Here is a 15,745-nt window from a genome sequence, read left to right as displayed (position 1 = left end):
ATCGATCCCAGCAGCTGGTTGGCGCAGAACGAGGCTTGAGGAGCAAGCTTGCATTGCTCCGAGCGCCCAGCCAACCGCGCATGTGCGGAAGCGAAAACACGGTTGCCTGCGCATGCGCAGGAGAGCATGATCCCGGACTCTGGGAGCCCCCCGAAGCGAGGAGCCCCAAGCGCGAAAGAGCAGGTAGACCCGCCAGGATGATGCCCATCGGTACGGAATGGAAAACCCTGGTCTCCTAGTAAGTGGCGTGACAGCAGCCTATTCATTAACCCTCCCCCAGTTGCACAGTGTGGCCCACTTGCTTCATGCAGTACTTCATTACTGCATAAAACCTAGGTCTAAAAAAGCACACGTACACTGGTGTCTGTAGTGTGGCTCATGAGATGGTACCCAGGTTGCTAAGCAACCAAGTTGAAATCAGCCTGCACCCAATGCTCCTTGCATGTTCATGTCCTTCCGGGGTGCACCGCCTCATCTGAATGTATTCCCTTCTCCTCCCGCCTGACCCATAGAGAAGACTCAGCACTGCAGAAGTGAAAAAGTGCTTGTACTATGTGCATGCATGCTTGTTTGAAAATGATGCATGCAGTGTGTGTGTTCACAAGAGATTCGACTGAGTACCTATATATGTGTATGTTTGTGTCAGAGTATATACAAACACAGTTTTGTATGAATGGGTGTGTCTCTGGGTATGAGTGTGCACATTATTGGAATGCATGCATGTGTTTGTATGGTGGGGATGTGAAGGCAGTAGCAATGCTAATATCTATTGTGGGCACAGCTTTATGAAAGTCATTTACAGCAACCATTACTGGCATAGATAGATCTTGGCTGCACCTTCATGAAAGTTATTTACAGTCTATTAATCACTGTCATGAAGCTTTAGTTACTATCTATGCCAGTTATGGTCGCTGTAAATCAATTCCATGACTGGCATAGACAGAATGTGGCTGCAGCTTCATGCAAGTGAGTTACAGTGACCATTTCTGGCATAGATATATTGTGACCACAGCTTCATTCAAATGATTTACAGTGATCATTACTGTAATAGATACAATGTGTCCACAGCCTCATGAAAGTGATTTACTGTGAGCTTATAGATTGTGGCCACAGCCTCATATAAGTGTTTTATAGAGACCATTACTGGCATAGATAGTATCCATAGCTTTATAAAAAATGTAAAATGCTTCTGTGTATGGTTGATGTGAGAAACCTGAAGGTGTCTCACTGACGAGTCCCCAGGGACACCGGGCGAGACACAATACCCCCTTCCTCATAATACCTTTTCCCCATCCTACCCTGTAGGATACTCAAAAGCTCTACCCTCCTTTTTCTACATAAACACTTTCTCACATCACAAAAGACAACAAACTAACACCAGAGCCGTTTACCTGACATGTCTCAACACAAGGCGCAGGCAGAGTCCGGCAATTGCCAATAACTAGGCACACCTGACAGCCCTTTCCATTCCCCACAGGGATAAATGGCAGAGCAGGAGAACACACTTTGAGCAAGGCCAAAAGCACGAGGAAGCAGCTATTCTAGGATGGCAGTTCAAACAAAGGAGAAAGGTGGAGGAAACCGAAAGGACGACAAGGAGGGAATTGCGCTTGGCCTTTTTAACCCAGACCTGCAAAGCCTTCGATAAAGAAACAGTAAGACTGGGAATTGCACCTGGCAATTGGTGTGACAGATGTCAACGGTACACGGGGCCCTCCTGCACTGATAGCCAGGGTGGGGAAAAGAGCTTGCCACTGTGGTACCATCCTTGACTCCAGTGGAAGAAAAGCCAATGAGTTCAGCACAGCCGGTAAGTTGGAAGAAACTGATAGGGTTAAAACTCAAGGTTGCAGTGGCAACATTTTGCATGAAGAAAATAAGATAATAGACAAAGGTCTTTTGTGAACTAACGAGGTATCAACTTTCGAGTGGTCTGGTGTCACGTGGGCGCTCATTCAAAAGACTTCGACAAAGGCCCCACTCCTGAATACACAGATTATGGTGAATTTAGAGAACTATAAGAACCAAGAGGGAAGGCCGGTGTGAAATTTCAAAGTGGTCATACAAGGGTCCAGCCGCAACCCCTTGTACAGTCGAAAGTCTTTGAAACATTGTGAAGTGAACTGTGTTACTGAGGGGAACACTGCATAGATTATGATAAAGTGAACTCTACACTTGACATAGAAATACGGAGTGACCCAGCAAGACATGCTTGACCTTCGGAAATCTCTCTGTGTAATGTGACAAGTGTTTTGGAAAGCAGATGAAGGAGGTCTGAGCCCGCCGAGGGGGACCTAAGTAAAAGGGACACAACCCAGTATTGTTTAAAAAGCCATTGAGATTCCTGAATATTGCAAGACGATGATGAATTGAAAAGCTAAGTGAACTGCATTGTGGTGACAAACATTAACTTAACTGAGGGATGTCCACACTGAGTTGTTGGTCTGAGCCCGATTGAGGGAGGCGGATGTTGTGAAAGGGATCGGAGCCCAGCTGAGGGATATCCTCGGGTGAAGAGTAATCGCTCGGCGTGAAAATAAATAGAAGGAACTTGTGTTTGTTGTTTGTGATGTATCAGGCCCTCTGAGGCAAGAGAATTTGCATTTAGAGACTTGGGCACAGAAGGCCGTGATATTGGACAAGGAACTGTAAACTCAGCCCGGAGAAGCACAGTAGTGTGCTGTGCTCAGGGGTCCTACCTTGTCCCGTGCTTCAAACGTGGGGAAGAAGTCCTCAGCTACAACATCCTGACTTATCCTTTTGAAAACACTTCTTTCTTTCTTTGTGAACATTATCTCACAGTATTTAGTATTTAGAGGTAAGGACTGGCAATAGTTATTTTTTTTTTTTTTAGTATAGGCCCTTTTTATTTGACTAGACTCCACTATGACTGTATTATTATTATTCGATGGTCGTAGATTTATGTTTAGATTACCCGTTCATCTCACCCCTTTTTACAGTTTAATAAACACCCTTGAACTGTGATCACTTGTGTCTGTCTTGCTTTGATACCACGCCTTCCTTACGTTGATGACATGTCATGTACTGGATTTTTTCTTGTGTTACCTAGGAAAACAATACAAGAAACCCCTTTGACCCCCACTACATTAGTGTGGGCTCCCACGCTATCCTGAGCTATTCAAATTCTTTTGGGGAAACATATTTAGGCCCCTCCATTGAAGCTATGTATCATTGCAGCACTCCTGACCCTCTTTATGTCCCTCTCCGGCCACTATATCCTGCTTTGGAAAGGTTTTACACCCTCCGCTGAGTGCTCAGACCCTCTCCTCCTCCCACACTCACCAGCCCTCCCAGAACCCACTTTCCCCATCTTGCATTGGCCGTTGTTAGGATCACAAGACTTGAACTAACATTCTTAACCTAGATCCCAAGGGCAGCCTTACCCGGGCAGCCGTTGAAGGGCACAGGCTTAGGGCAGCTTCCTTCCCTCTTTGCCTGTTTGCCTGGTGCCCAAGCCCTGCATGACCCCCTAGACCTCTTTCTACATCTAAATTCAGGAAAGAGACACAGATTGTGCGCTTATTCAGAGTAGCCAGAGGCATGAAAACTGTTCTCCTGAACACCTGTGAAGATTTGCTCTCTAATCTTGACTCCAGCCTTCCTTCTGTCCTCATCCTCCTTGAACTTTCCTTTGATGTCCATGTGGTCAATCACGCCATCCTGATCAATCGACTCTATGAGAACCTTGGCATCATGTATCAGGCCCTTGAGTGGTTGACCTACTTTCTTCTGGCCCGACCCTCCAAAGTCCAACTGGGGTCCTTTCCCTCCACCACTATCTTTCCACATGTGGTGTTCCCCAGGGCTCTATCCGCTCACCCTGGCTCTTGAATGTCTACTTGGCCTCTTCTGCTCATGTGATCTCTACCTTTTGCTCTAACTTTCAGTGTTATGCGGATGACACAGCTCTCTTTCAGGCTCCCCTCAGCCTCCTCCCCTCTCTTGCTCATTCCTGACTGTCTATCCGCGATTCAGGATTGGCATGCCTCCAACAATCTCTGCCTTAATGCCAGTAAGATTGAGATCCTTCTCACTGGGACCACTGCTCCCACCTTCCCTCTCTCACTCTGGCCGCCTTTCTTGGGCCCTCTTCCTTTGTCTTCCTGTGAGGCAAAAGACGGCGTCATCTTCGACTCCACTCTCTCCTTCTCTCCTCACATCACAGACCTTGCCAAGAAGCCCACTACCAGCTGCACCTTCTCAGAGGTATTCTTCCTTTTTTCACTTTCCCCCAGAAGCTCACTGTCTCCAGAGCCCTGGTTCTCTTTAGGCGGGACTACTGCAACAGCCTCTTTCTCAATCTGTCATCCACTACTCTCTGTCCTCTGCAACTAATCCAGAACAGGGCTGCAAGACATCCTAGGTCTCAAGCCCAGGGACTGCATCTCTTCTGGCCTGAAATCTCTCCACTGGCTCCCGGTGGCTGCAAGGATCAAGTTCCAGACCCTGTGCATCGTCCACAAGGCTTTCTGGGGCCGGGGCCCGCTCTACGTTCAACTCTCTTCCAAAATATCTTTGTTCTCAAGCTCTTTGCTCAGCCACCTCCAACTCTCTGAGGGTCACACGCTTCTCGAGGCAGAGAGTGATGGGTAGATCTCTCTCATCTGGAGTTGCCTCCCTCTGGAATGGCCTCCCTGCCCCTCTCAAACTTGACGTAAAGCAGCTCAAGACCTTCCTTTTCTCCTCTGCTTTCACTCTCTCCATCCCCTGTTGACCTACCTGACTGCTGCACCGACTGGTTGCTTGGCTACCCTCAGAATCTCATTGGGTACCATGCTGCACCATGATCAATCTCACCTGCACTGCCTCTGGGCCTACTGTGCACTTAGAGGATGTAAATGTAACCCCTACAGTCCCCTGTCTCCATGCATTTAGCCAGAGCCACGCTGCCCTGGCTGCACTTACTCTGGGCCTTGATGCCCTGAATGCACTTCCCCTTTCGCTGTCATTTCCCCCTCTCCCTTCCCCCTGCACTATGCGTTGTCACACTTGCACGATCTCAATGACACATGGCCTAGTTAGATAGTTGTCCTTTCCTCCCCCTGTCTTCCCTCCCTTGTCTTGTTGCGCCCAGAAACCCCTGTGCAGAGGCGTGTTATAAATGACATATCATATCATATTGATGCTGTACAGTGGCTATCAGGCACTCGCTGTGTCTGACCAGGTCAATTAAACCGAGCTCTAATGTGGTAATACCCTGCCTCATCCATACTCTGTCACCTTGATACCTCTTCTTTATGCTCCCCTCTGGGCAAGCGGGTCACGCTAAGAGTCTGCTACACAGTTAGCCCACTCTCTGATACCGGCATAAACTAGCCCAGCAGCCTCACACTCCTATCTACACTCTGCCCCTTTCAATCTCTGCGACTGTGAGAGTTTATGGCTTGCAGCTCTGCTCCTTCGAATCTTGCCACTGTGACATTTGCCACAATTGCATTTTTCCTCTTACAGTCTCCCAATTTAAGGTTGCCACTTTGAAACTCGTTACTGTGGTATTTGCTACATTTGCATTTTGTCACTTTGGGTTTTCCCAGTTTAAGTTTTGCCAGTATGAACCTTGCCACTGTGACATTTCTCACACTTGCATTTTGCCGCTTACCCAATTTAAGTTTTGCCACTTTGAAACTCGTAACTGTGATACTTCGCCTCACCTGCATTTTGCTTCTTTGAGTTTTCCCAACACAAGTTACGCCGCTTTGAATCTTGCAAGTTGCCACTGTGATATTTGGCACACTTGTGTCTCACCTCTTAAAGTTTCCCCATTGAGCTTTTGCCACTTTGAACCTTGTAACTTTTATTTTTTACCACACTTACATTTTGCTACTTGGTTTTCCGAATGTAAGTATTGCCACTTCAAACCATGCCACAGCCAAGTTATGCCACACTTGCACTCTTTAATTCTGCAATTGGTAGGTTGGATACTTTGAAATTCGCCACTGTGATATTTTGCCATGCTTGCATTCCACTTACTTAATTTCTCTCAACTGTAAGTTGTCACCCTGAATCCCTGCCTCGGGGAGATCTGTCACTCTAATCTTAGCTGCTAGGCTCTCACAAACTCTGATATTACCACAATGAGACTCAGCCCTCTGATTTCTGTCACTGTGAGAACCTTCTCATCTTGAATCTAGTGCTGTTGGGCTCTTAACTCTGAACCCTGCTACTTTTAGGTCTCTCCTTACCCTGATCCTGGCTACTGGGCAACTCTGCCAGACTGAATTAGTGTTTCTGTGGGACTTTGTCACTCTGCACCCGTCCTCAATCCTGACTTTCCTTCCACTCATACGCCGGTAAGATAGCTCAGCGGGTTGATCTGAGTGTGATCTGCAGGTTTGAATCCCGGCAAGGCCAGCTCAGCCTTTCATCATTCTGAGGTCGATAAATGAGTACCAATTTCGGTTGCGTGATATTGTATGTAAATATGTGCTCTGTAAATCTTTTGGATTAAGGCACTATACAAATAAACACATCATTATCAGTATCATTATCATACAGCCTCCCACTATGGCTGACAGCTCCAAAATTAAAGGTTCTAACTGGTGCACTAGAAATGAATCTGTTCACCCAGTCAGACACTGGGGTAGCCTTCTTATCTCCCACCCTGCCAAGCATTTAAGAGAAGCATCGCCTAATACTCCCTTCCTGTCCCATACTTACCAGCCCTGCCATACTCATTAGACTCGCCCCCACTCGCTCATGACACCTGTAAGAAACCAGAAGGTGTCTCACAAGTCCCCGGGGACCTGTCACCCAGGTGGCCAGGTCACAGCCATCGCTTTTGGATCCAGCTCCTGGGGGCAGACCAGTACGGACGGATCACTTGGATGAGGGGTCTTCGGGGAGTGGAAGTGGGACACCGAAGGTTGAGACGTGGTATCCCCTTCCTTGTCTGGGAACTACAGCTAGCGTGTGGGGTAACAGATGTCGACAGTGCTCGGGGCCCTCCCACACTGATAACCAAGGCGGGGAGAGGTGATTGCTACAGTGGTACCGCCGTTGACTCCAGAGACAAGAAATGCCAAGCGGTTAAGTGCAGCTGGTGAGTCAGAGGGAGAACCGATAGTAAACACCAAACTGTGTTGAGCGACAGTTGCAAACGGCAACATATGAATGGAAAGAACTTATGACCAAAGAACTTGTGTGTTACTGAACTTTTAAATTCCAGGGAAATACCAGCTGCAGAGTTGTTCTGGCGCCAGGTGGGCGCTCAATCGAAAGACTCTGGCTGGTCCCCTTTTGTTGAAACTACCAATACCAGAAGGCCCTAGGACAGCCCGATGTAACAGGTCAAAGAGGTCATACAAGGGTCGAGTGACAAGCCCTTGTACAGGCGAAAGTGTTATGTAATTCTGGCTATAAACTCAGTTGAGCTAGGATAAGCACAGTACCATCTCCATATATGGTACACAAGTATAAAAATACGAAATCCTACCTGGTCTTCAACGGTCAATTGTGGCCAGGAGTGATTCACCTGGCGTCTTTCCACAGTGCCAGTAAGGTGAGCACAGTGTGAAAACACCAGGGAAACCCTTGAGGGGAAGAAAACCCTTGATGATGGTGCTGATGGTAAGTAGGATGCGGGGTCTCAGGTGGATGTCTTCTGGGGAAGGCTAGTCACCGTCGAGTCATAATGAAGAGGTCAAAGAGTGTCCCCGGTCCCAGAACTGTCTACAAAGAGAAGGGATAGTTAACTTTGGTGCAAGGAAACGGGTAAGTTGAAATGTTGCTTATAAATAGTACCCTTGATGTTTTAGTTGTAGTCGGAGCTACCGTTGGTTGAACCCTCAAAGGATGGTGAGAACGAGGAGCTAAATGGAAACACAAACACTTAAACAGATTCAGAGAGGACAAAGGAAGAGGAAAAGAATGAAGGGGGTATTTTCGTACCACAATCCTGAATGGAGGATGAAAGGAATGGTTCGAAGAAAAGTTCAGTGATTAAGTCGAAGTGGAGACCGGGAGTTGTAGTTCGAACTATCCCGAATCGCGTGATGTGCTGAATGAAGGGAGGAAACAATTTAGTAAGTGGAGCATTCTGAGGCGCGCTAATGAGGAAGAGGAAGAAAAATAAGGGTTGTACGTCTACCTAAGTGGCGTGATTCTTGGGAATGAGCAGGGTAAGATACTTCTTGGAAATACAAGCCGTTGGACTCGGGAGCAGTATTGGAAATCCTAAAAGGGGAAGAAAGGAAAAAGAGACGTGATTAAAGGGTAACGTGTTAGTAAAGATCTAGGAGTTCCTAGTTGCGATACTCACGCAGCGTGGCTTCTGAGAACAGTAGGAACGCGATGCAGTACTGTGTTCGATGCCGGAAGTACTTTCGCGTTGTGGATGGGAGGAGCCAATTCTACTGCTTTCAGAACCTCTGTACCTTCACCCTGTGGTATAGCGGCCATCTTGAGAGTAGGGATCTGGATGCTCGAAATATGATGCCAACGGCGCCCAAGGAATACTGTCGAGAAATCCCATGAGTCTGTGATACGTTGTGGATACCAAGTGAACTGTGTTGTGGCAAATATGAACCTGACTGATGGATGCCTACGAATTAAGGTGACCAGTAACACACCCGTGAACATTGTATTCATCGACTTGTGTAAGCCTGACTGGGGCTGAGACCCTGGCTTAGGTAAGAAGAGAACCTAAGTGGTCTAGAGTGACTTTCTTGTGAATCATGGAAAGTGTGAATCCGATGGAGGGATGCCAAGAGAAAGCTAGGGGAAAGGGAGCCCCGCTTTCTGATGAACTGTGAAATTGCAAACTAAGGAAGTGTGAACCCTACAGAAGGATGCCAAGAGTAAGGGCAAGGGAGCCCCACTTTCTGATGAACTTTGACATTGCGAACTAAGGAAGTGTGAACCCGACAGAGGGATCCAAGAGAAAGGGTAAGGGAACCCTGATTTCTGATGAACTGTGTGTCTGGCAAATGTGAACCCGTTGGAGGGATACCTGCAACTTGGTGTGAAGTATAATAACAGTGTGAAAATTGTGTTGACCCGGCTGAGGGATGACCACAGTGAAAGGTTGTTTAAAAAGACAATGAGACTCGTGAAGACTACAGGTGAAAATATTTTGAGTAAAAGGCTGTAGTGAACCCGATGGAGGTAGGCTAACATTCAAGAAGGATCGGGGCCCAGTTGAGGGTATCCAGGGGTGAAGCGTCATCACCCAACGTAAAAGAATACGGAAAGGAACTTTTGTTTTGTTATTGTTGACACATTAGGCCCTTGGAGGCAAGGGCCTTTACATGAAAGAGATTTGGCCACCGAAGGTCCTGACATTTCTGGAAAGAACTGTAACCTTGAGCTGGAGAAGCCCAGTTGTGTATTGTGCTCAGGAGTCCCACCTTGTCCCATGCTAAAAATGTGGGAAAGGGAGACCCCAGCTATACCATCCTAACTTATCATTTTGTGAACACTTCTTTCTTTTCTGGTGAACATTATCCCACACTATTTTGTAATTTAACGGTAAGGATTGGCAATATTTTCTTTTTTAATATTGGCCCTTTTTATTTGACAAGATGCCACTAGGACTGCCTTACTATTATTTGATGGTCGTAGCTTGCCCCCATCTATTTAGGTTTAGATAAGGTGTTTTTTCACACCCAATTATACAGTTTAATAGACCCCCTTGAACTCTGATCACTTATGTCAGTCTTTACTATTGCCACCATGAGTTCTTTACACACCCGACAACAGAGACCCGACCCCTTGGCTGCTGCTCTGACCACTGCATGCTTTTCACTGACAACCAAATATCTTCCGTCCTCTCACTCCCCCTCAATGCTCCAGAGACTCCCAACACACATCCGTCCTTCAGCAAACCCACACTCACCCACCGCCAGAAAGCAAGCACTGTACACGACCAGTCAGCTCCGGCACACTCTACATGTTACCCTCCATCGACACATTCTCAACTCGATCAACACTCCAACACCCCCTCTTCTAACCTCACAACTTAGACACAACTCGCCCGCCCTAGCAAATCCCTCACAATTCCACCCTTCCCATTAACACTCACCCCGTCTCCCACTCAATCCCCCCAGTCTTTCCTAACCTTCACTCCCTCTCCAACTCATGCCCTAACTCATTCTCCTCCTCCGTGCTACTGCTGCCCTCCACCCTATCTTCGACCCTTCCATCTCTGCCTGCACCATTCGCTCTAACTCCCTCATCTCTTCCCCTAACCCCTCTCAACACCAGCCACATCTTCCGTTCAGAACACACCTCCTCTTCTTTCAGCTCACCGCTCCTCCTATTCAAGAAGTATTCCCTCAATACATCTCATACTCTCTCCAAATCACTCTCAAAACCTGCCGGCCGTCAGGCCTCAGGGAATTACTGACCCATACCCATGTCTATCACCCCTGACCCTTAGTCCCACTGTGGGATCCACCCCCCCTCGACCCACACCCTGAGATGTGCTGCTTCCCAGCAATTTATCGATTTTCACCCGTCCCTCAGATAGGCTGTCCATCCAGCTCTCTCGCGCCCACCAGACCAATCCCACTTTACTCCACTCAACCCCCTCTACTACTAGCACCACCCTCCCATCTGCACTGCACCCCCCACTGAGACCCTCACTTTGCATCTCTAAGCACCATACCAGTAATCCTTGCCTCCACACCCCTCTTAAACGACCCATTACTCTTACTCACACGCCCCTTGCCGCCTCAAAAAACATAAGGCATAGTCACCTTTCTACCCACACCATACCTACTGAACAATACTCTCCCTACCTCCCTCCCAGACATAACTCTCACACCTACTCTCATGCCGATTTCGCTACACTCTTGCACATTCCTCTGCACCATGAAGTCCAGTGAAATTCCTCCTCAACCTGCTAAACAGCTTTCAGTGTCCACATGCAAAGCACTACACCTCACACAGCAGTAGGAGACGAGCACCTGTCCTGCCTCACCGGACTAGAACTCCAGCTCCAACTCAGAGACCTACCGACTCCACCCCTGGCTCTAACACTACAGGATCTCCGCACTGCATCCCCATTTGCCCTTATTGCTTGAATCATCCTTCTCGGGAACACACTGAACCCGCTTCCAGGTGCTTGCCTCGTGCCCAACCAATTACAGTGCAGATACCAAGCGCCCAATCACATCACTCCTCACATACTACAAAACCTGCAACTCAAGATGGCGGTCGGGATCGAAAGATCACTGTGACCGCCCATCTTGATTGCAGTGGCCTCACTGGCCCTAACAGTAAGTGTGGACAGCAGCTGGTGCCTCTAACGTCTCATCCGTGCCACTACTCGCAACTCCCTTCCCAGTCCGCCTCTCCTCTTTTTACCCCCGAACGATGGGCCTCACGAACTGCCACATACTCTGGCCCATGCAAACCTGCGACCCTATCCTTCTTTACCCACCAGAGGCCAGCATTATCATGCCTGCCACGCTCAACACGTCGTTTCGCAGGCCCCCCTGTAAAACATGGCCTCCCAGAAACATTGGATGCTCTGTGACTGGCCACCGGAGGCCTTCCAATCAGTTTTGGTTGTGTTTACCTCACACAGCCAGCACTCCAACCGTGACCTTGCACAGCGTGCGCTGCCCCTTCACACCGGGTCTTCTCCGTACGGGGCACCCAGCGTAACCGTAGCAAACATTTTCTTAAAGGGACTTTTTCACCCTGCCGGACATTACAACCTCCAACATTAGCTTAGGACTGGTGCCCACCTACACAGCCTCACGCCATGCGCAGCATCAGCCCTCACTCTATGCCAGGGCACCTTGCTAATAGGACCCCGAAACCCCAAATAACTCTCCTTGGCCTTACACTCAACTAATATCTCAAAAATACCGGATTACTGGGCTACCCAGGAACCTCTGAAATATATTCATTTCCTCTCCCCCTTCTCCCACAGCTTGCTAATCAGAAAAACCAACAACATTTGACCTCCTCGCCCAACTGATATGCTTAGAACCTCATACAAACTGGTAAGATATAACTCAGAGCCCCTTTCCTGATGGGCGATACAGCAGCCCCATATCCCATCCAGATGCAAGATACTATTAACTGACCACTTTCTGTTTTTTCTCCCCCTTGGTGCATTGTCTGTTCCACCATGTTTGACGTAACAACTGTTTAATTTACAATAACTGTGTGTAAATACTATAACCAATGTAATTGTTCTAACCTTGATGTTTCAAACACACACACCTGTAAAATTGCAACCCATGTACACCTAACCAAATAATACTGCTACCTTGAACACCATGTTTACTATGCAATAACGCTGGTATTACCATGCGTACCGCATAACGACATCATGCCCAATGGAATACCTCTGCGCATATGTCACGTTACACATGTTTTGCCATCACAGTGACAATTTGGTCATTACTCACCTTAGCCCCTCATGATGTCTCATGCACAATACAATAATGCACACTGCACTATTTCTGAATCACCACAGCCTTTATAAAGACCTGTTTTGGATCTAAACACGTGTCAGCACCTTGTATGTTAATAAACCATCACTTGAACCCAACCCAATTGACAAGACTTCTCATTTGGCGCTCTATATATATAACCCAATTGGACAAAATATTTCATATTCAACGCCCGAGTGCACATGGGTCTTACAAACCTTTTGCTACATCTCCCCCCACTAACTACAGAACCTGACTCACTAAGTTACACCCTCCCCTGCACACCCACTCAACCCTTCAAGCCACATTAGCAACCGACCTCCCGAACTCTCCATCCATCCTAGCTCTCACCACACACCTACCTTTACCACTTTGAGCTGCTACCCCATATCTCTATGCCTCTAACCAACTGCCTCCCTCTGTGGGCAACTCTCTTCCACACACAGCCATCACCCAGCACCAAACTCCTCCTACCCCTATGCTACACCACAAGTCAACCACCCAACCTCTCCACCTATCTTTCCCTTCACAGCCCCCTTCACTTCATCAGCCATCATCTTCCGCCTCCTTCGCATCTAGCCAACCGCATCCCTCTGGAATCATCCCTCCACCTCAACTAGCACCCTCCCATAACCTAACTCCCTACTGCTAACAAACCTCTAAATAGCAGACTGAATTGAACCATCATCAATGCCAGATCTGTCGCATAATATCATCACAATATCTATGCCCTAATCTCATCAGAATGCCCAGACATCCTCTTTATCACCAAACCTGGATCACCGAAGACTTTGCCCCGATTGTACATGAAGACTTCCCACCAGGCTACAAACGAATTATCCAAAACCTGGCTAGCAAGCCTGACAGCATTGCCATCCTCCACATAGCCTCTCTATCTTCCTGGCACATTGTCAACCAGGCTCGTAACACAGGCTGCAAATCCTTTTTGGTCAAATTCCTACTCTCCCCTTCATCCACTCACATCTTCATGCTCTTTTACCAACCCCCGGGATACAACAGAAGCTTTGTGGAATGCCTTAGTGACTCCATCCGAGCCACCATGGCCTCCCACCCCTACCTCACCATATTAGCGTACTTCAACATCTAGTTTGACATGCCCCGTAACCCTATGACCTGATCACTACTGGACAACTTTGAAACTTTGCAGCTAACACAGCTAGTCTCATCCTGGGCCCACTCTGCTGGTCACACTCTAGACACAATCTTCAGCACTCCTGACCTCATTGCCACACAACCATAATGGCCACACATTTGGTCAGACCACTCCACCATACTCTTCGCACTATCCTTTGTGGAGCCTCCGGTTCATCTGGCAGCCTCGGCACCACTAAGCCAATCCTGCCTCTGGCAGGAAATCATGGTGTCTCTGACAGAGATTCTACTTACCTCTCAATCACCCTCTCCCGCACCTTGGGCCAGGTCAACATCTCCAACGTTGATCTCTGGCTTTCTGAAGCACTTAGCTCCATCTCGGCCAACAGATCTTTTTCAAACAGAAATGCCATGCACCCAGATGGTTCACCCTAGCAATCAAGCAACTGAAAACCTTGAACTACATCCTGGAGCATAGATGGCATGCATTCCCATTTGCATTCAGAAAAATTGCAGATGACTCACAGCTCAAGAGATACCATGCAGAAGTACGCAAAGCCAAAAAAACCTACTACTGGAACAGAATCTCCAAAGCTAAAACCCCGTATTTGCCTCCGCTCATGTGGCCAGGGGAACGTAGCCACTGATTCTTATCCTGGGGGTGTTATTATGAGCGAGGATCATGAGAGAGGAGACACATAGGGCCACATTATGACTATTTCGGTCTATTAACCGTGGTGCCGGTAAGCCTACCGGCACTGTGGTTACCGGACCGGCACAGTACGACTCTGCAGGCAGGTGCCGCCCCTGACCGCAGAGTTTCACGGATGCACCGGCACTATTATTAAAAGTGCTGGTGCTTCCGTGGTCCCCATTTCCATGGAGTCCTAGAATAGGGATTTACAAAATTACTGGTGCCTGACTTCCCAGCCGCCGGGGACGTAATACCCCGGTGTTACCAGGAAATCAGGCCAGGTAATTTATTCCAGGTCTGGCGTCTAGCCACCGGTGTCACCGGCAGGCTTACCGCCAGACCCGGAATGATGCCCATATTGTGGAAAAGTGGTAACTCCACTAACTCATGATGCTTCCATTCTCCCTGAAACATTGATGGCATACTGTAAAGTGGAGCCAAATAACATACCAACAGTTCACAAACCATCTCATATTTCTAATAACCTTCAATTCAACAAACAATTGAAACAAAATTGCATTGAAAACTCTAAAATCATTATGGACTTCAAGACCCATAATGATTATGATACTGGGCTGAGGAAGAGGAGCAAAAGGCGAATGATGTTTACTAGGGCGGCCAAGGAGAAAGCGTGTTCTACTTGTTGCAATTCTAATCCAGTACACAGGACATTTGAATTTGGAGAACATCCGCGGGTGAGAGAGAACAGAGAAACCATAGAAGTCGGGAAAGCCACAGAAGTCAGAGAAGCAGATGAAGCAGATGAGTGGAAGCGACAACCGAAGCTGACGCTGGAGAAAAAGTCAGATTGTGTTTCAGGGTGCCCACAGCAGGAAGCAAAGTCAGGAAGGATGGCAGTAGGGAAAGAAGCCCAGCTGGAAGGGAGAAGTGCTCCAAACCGCAGAGAATTGTGCCAGTGTGCCAGAGTACCCAGTGACACGATGGAGCCTGGTGAGCTCCCGGGAAGTGACGTACAGGCAACAACAACTGCAGGAGAACTGTCATCAATGTTGTTTGACCTCAGAAAGTCTGACAGTTTTCCGAAGACATGTCCATAGCGATACTGCACCACAGCACCAAGAAGCAATACAAAGATGCCCAAAGGAGTCCGTGAGTTGATCTAAGGAAAGAGGTAACCCCGGTGCACTCCGAAAAGAACAATTGCAGATAAAAGACAGTTTTGAATACCGATCAAGTAGGAAAGATGGGCAAAGATTGCGCAATTCTCCTGACATGAGATATCAGTTTGGGGAAACCTGTAACCCGCATTGCTATCAGTCAAGAGACTAGAAAGAAGAGGTGAAGGGGCAAAGGGCGCCGTTCTCCTAACATGGGATATCAGTTTAGGGAAACCAGTAATCCACATTGCCACCAGCCAAGATACTATAAAAACAGGCAAACATTGTACTAATCTCCTCATATGAGATATTGGTGTGGAGAAACTTGAAACGAACATTGCCTCCAGCCGAAAAAAGTATTTACAGTTGTATGAGGTAGCAAACCTTCCTGGCAGGCGAGTAACCCAGGAAAT

The sequence above is a fragment of the Ambystoma mexicanum genome, chromosome 7p (assembly GCF_040938575.1).
Source record: "Ambystoma mexicanum isolate Mex_15411 chromosome 7p, UKY_AmexF1_1, whole genome shotgun sequence".
NCBI lineage: Eukaryota > Metazoa > Chordata > Amphibia > Caudata > Ambystomatidae > Ambystoma > Ambystoma mexicanum.
The sequence above is the reverse complement of the archived record's forward strand: the minus strand, read 5'-3'. Positions refer to the sequence as shown.